We start from the raw sequence: 4,980 nt of genomic DNA, 5'->3' as shown, positions 1-4,980 counted from the left end.
TGACCTCAGAGGAAGAGTCTCAGCTACAGCTGTGAATGGAGTCGGGACATTGCTCTGGATGATGAGGAGAATGAGATTTGGAAATGACAAACAGGACCAAGGAGAAGAATGAACAGATGAACTAATACATCCAGAACAGGATGGGGAAGAATTTGAAGAAGGAAATCATTGAAGAAAGAATTAAAGGTACACTCCACTCAAAAATCAGAACATTTCATATATAAACTGAATCAGGAAACACAGCCAGCCTGCTGATTGGTGCACTGATATTATATTATATATCATGTCTTGTTTAACCACCTAAAGACCAGGGTAAGGGGCCCAATCGTCGTTTTTGCACATATGTGCACCCGACGCATGTTTGCACGCGTGTATGTATGAGTGGGGAAATTTGTGGGGTTTTTTATTTTTTTTTTATTTGTGACTTTCATTTTTTTTTTTTTTTGCAACTTTCATTTTTTCCCCTTTTTTTTTTTTACTTAACTTTATTGTTATCACATAGGGAGCTAAGAAACCCCCCTATGTGATAGCAAAAAGGATGTGACAGGTCCTTTTTATGGAGACATCAGGGGTCTCCAAGATCCCTAATGTCACTTTGGGAACCCAAAGAAGTTGATGAAGCACAGATCTGCTTCTCTCCAGTGTCTGAAGCTGGAGAGTGACACAAGAATGCGGAAGTGATGTAATATACATCACTTCCGCATTCTGACAGCGGAGAGGGGACCGGAGGGAGATCGTGTACCAATCTCACTCTGATCTGCTGTCACAGAGCCACCATGCTGGTCCCGGGCTTGCACCAGGAGCAGCGGAGCCCAGGACTGGCGGGAGGGGAGTGGGGGGTGGGCGGTGCTCCGATCGGCACCCCACACAAGCAATACACTGGCGGATCACTTGTATGTAAACTGGCATAGCTGCCTACCACTGTCAGCCACAGCAGAGGCCCTGGGTTCAGATACAGTTTCTGACACTGCCATCTGCAGGGCAGGTAACATCATTGCTTGTACATACACCTGTTTAATGAATAAGTAAATATACTGATCAGATGCTAGGAGCCGCCCACAGGAACTCCTATAGGCAGTTCTCAAAATAAGAGAAAGATCTAGTATAAATAAGGTATGAAAAATGGAAGGAGGGGGCCCTGCTTCTACCACCAACCCTCTATCATCACATGATAAGAATAGGCCAGACCGTGAAACCTAAAAATATCAACTCTCTGCTCATCTTTGAATCCTGGTGGTAATGTATTATTTTGCTTACTAAAATATATATTAATAGTCTAATATTTATTTTTTTCTAGTGTCCTTTTTATTTAAAAGGAGCTAAGTAAGTAACGGTTTCCATTGAAACTTAAAAGGAGAACTATGAGGTGAGTGCAAATCACTCATTCTCATACTTCGAGCCGACCTGTGACAATGAAACTGTCACACGTCGGCTCAATAGATCGGGAAGTGAGCGAACACATACCGTCGCTCGCTCACTTCTCGATCATCTCCCTGCAGAGTCACCGCTCCCTGCAGGGATTCCCCCACTCCGATCCTCCAGCGCTGAGTGAAGGAACGGACGGGGAGGGGGCGGGTACAGCCTAGATAGGCAGAGCCAGCTGTCAATCACGCAGCTGGGTAATGTGAGGATCCATCCCGGCTGCGGCAGGCTCAGTATACCGTGAGCTGTAGCCCGCGATATACTGAGCTTTGGGTCACGGAGGAGGTTGGTATATGTCCTCCTGTGACCCTTAAGAGAACTATGGGGAAAAACACTTACCCCATAGTTCTCTTTTAAGGTTATGATAACGCCAGTCCTTAACTTCTTGCTGTAGGGGAAGATTTGGACAGGATTACTTTGGAATATTGTGAATTCCATTTCTAGTCTTTGGCTTGTCTCCTTAGTTATGATATTTGACCAATATGAATCTCGCCTATGTTATCACTATTGATGAATAGACGGAGGTGGTGTAGGCTTAATCTCCGAAAGAGTTGTTACAGAATTATATTTAAATACCTGGCTCATGTGTTTTGTATTTTTGTTATTAGAATTTCGGAATTAATATCAAACGGAGTCTTTGTCACTAATACTGATTAAATCGCTTGATATTTTATTTAAACACGGAGAATAACTGAGCTTGACAGTGTTATTATTAAATTCAGTATTACGGAGTCTGTTATTTTGATGTTAAACCTTCCCAGATACATAGTACCTCCTACTCTGAAAAGAACTCGGGTACCTGGTTTTTCATTTTATTTATTTTTCTTCCATATATTATAACGAGGAATGTTATCCTGCGTGAGTCATGTTAGGTAAATTGTTGTCATTTTTAGATTGTAAGCCCTCAGGGGCAGGGCCCTCCTCACCATCATGTCTTGAATTGTATTGTAATGTCTTCCTGATGTTGTACAGTGCTGCGCAAACTGTTGGCGCTATATAAATCCTGTATAATAATAAATCATTTTTGTGATACCTGGAGGCACTGAATTTGGACACCGTAGGTGTCATTTTATAATGAATGAAGAAGGTGAGTGTGTGAATGTTATTTGTCTCCCGGCATATTAATATGGAAGCGCTATTCATATTATGTTAAAATCCGTAATATTTATTTTATGATTTTAACTGCTGAAATATTGATTGATTTTAAAAGCTTCTGCGTCTAGATAGGCAGAGCCAGCTGTCAGTCACGCAGCTGGGCGGATCCCGGCGCAATTGTCGGGATCGGCTTCAGCTGCGGTGTCTCAGTATACCTACAGCTTGCGGTATACTGAGCCTAGGGTGACGGGAGGACGCTAGTTTGTGTCCTCCCGTTACCCTAAGGAGAACTATGGTGAAAAGCCTTAGCCCCAGAGGGCACCTCCCTGAAATTGCTTTCTTCAGTTTGGGATCCCTGGCATGCTGGCATCACATGGCATGAAAACAGGAAGGAAGCCGCAGCTTTATTCTCTACCTTATTCAATACAACAGAGACTATACCATAGATAACAGAACTTATAAACACTGCCATCTAGTGACCGAAAATATATACTGCAGGAGTTATTGCAATAGATATAATAATGTGTATTCTAACTGATTCATGGCCTCACCATAGAACAGAGGCAGGCCAGAGTCTGCAGTAACATTTGCTAATGCTCAGCTGCAATGCAGAGTACATATTCTGACATGTTACCAGCCCTAAGGTCTGGAGGGGAAGGTGACACGGGAATCTTAACCAGTTGACATCCGCGGTGTTAAACCACCTTCCCATCCAGGCCATTTTTCAGTATTCAGCGCTGCTGGAGCCGGTCGGCGGGCTATGGACCCGCTGATCGCCTATATGTGTGACACCCGGTACCGGGTGTGTGCATTGTCGGGTCTTTTCTGCCCGTGCGTGCCCGCTAGGGGGCGCGCGCGAGCAGAAAAAAATTGCCGTCTGGAGACGGCAACCCGCAGATGCAGCAGTGCCGTCCGTCCGTTTTTCTACTACGGGCGGACGGCAAGGGGTTAAGGGTGAGGGATCACATCTCCTTTTAAAGGTCCATTAAAGGAACCCGGATAAGATAAGGCCGCCAGGCTGTCTTCATGAGCCTCCAGCACACACACACACACACCCCAGCTGACTCCTCTCTGACTTCTGTGGGAGTTCTCCTGACCCCTGAACACCGTGCGTTCCTATTTCCCAGCAGGAACTAATTCCCCTAGTCAGCATCCTTTCCTTACGGGCTGTGCACACCTGTGCAGTCATCAGGTGCTGGTTACTGCTAAAGCCCGGACCCAGGACCGGAGATCTCATCCCTCCTGAATCACCTTGAAACCTCCCAGTTCCAGGATCCCAATCATAATGCAGCCCGACCCTTGCTTCCTGACACCTCTCAGCCCCTCTGGCTGTCCTAGGTGATCATAGCACCCAATTATACAGTGGGATTGCCACACAATACCTCACCAATGACATCCTCACTGGGTCTGTGCAACGAGTAGGAGGGGCCGGTAGGCTCTTATAAAAATTACAGCACCCTACCTATGATCTTTTTGTAAGAGCATTATATGCCAGAAGACATCTCTGGGATTGTTTTAGGCATGCCTGCTTCTTCCTAGGTGCTGCAGTGCTGTGCAACTTGCTGATCAGTTGCTTGATTTGCAATGGTAAGTTTGTTTTATTTATTATTGGTATTTATGTAGCACCAACAATGTATGCAGCACACATTCACATCAGTCCCTGCCCTCAAGGAGCTTACAATCTAAGGTGCCTATCTCACATGCATATATTACAAGGACCAATTTAGACAGGAGCTCGGAGAGGATGGGAGGAGAGCAACACAAGCACAGGCAGAACATGCAATCTCCTTGCTGGCTGGGATTTGAACCAGGAAGCTAGGGATAAGGTAGAGCTGTAAGGATATGGATTAGGGAAGAGCTGAGTGGTGGAGGTAAGGGATACGTTTAGAAGGGCTAAAGGAATTTCCTTCCTAACATTAAACGTAGGTGCCCGCATGAACTTGCACAGCCTAGGTGGGCCATTGCTAATGAAATGCTTTTATGGGTGCAATACCCTTATATTTCCACAAGATGGCAGTCTACTATTAGGAATTCAAATTGCCTAAAGTTTGCAGCTTCCACAAAGTTCAGCCTCTCAACCCAAACTTTAAGCAGTGGTGTCACGACGCGGGGGGTGCGGCCCGTACCCGGGTGCCACCATTGGAGGGGCTGTCATTTTGGTGTCGCCACCTCTAAAAAGTCGGGCACTCGTCATGGACCGAGAGCCCGACAGTGTAAAGAGAGAGGAGGGGACCCGGCGGCATACCTCATCCCGCCGGGTGAACATCCCCTCCTCTGTGTGGTCTCTATCTTGGTGATGGACGCCGGCAGGCTTCAATTTGATGTCCGCGACACGGCGGGGTGTCACCTGGTCTCGGGACGCCCCTGACTTTAAGGTAACTTTTGTCAACCCCTAATGAGAAATATCAGATGTCTATCTATCTCACCCCCCCCCCCCCTCATTCTCTCTCTTCCCTAATATCC

This window comes from Nanorana parkeri, unplaced genomic scaffold (assembly GCF_000935625.1).
Source record: "Nanorana parkeri isolate BGI_ZX_2015 unplaced genomic scaffold, ASM93562v1 scaffold923, whole genome shotgun sequence".
Lineage (NCBI taxonomy): Eukaryota > Metazoa > Chordata > Amphibia > Anura > Dicroglossidae > Nanorana > Nanorana parkeri.
The sequence above is the reverse complement of the archived record's forward strand: the minus strand, read 5'-3'. Positions refer to the sequence as shown.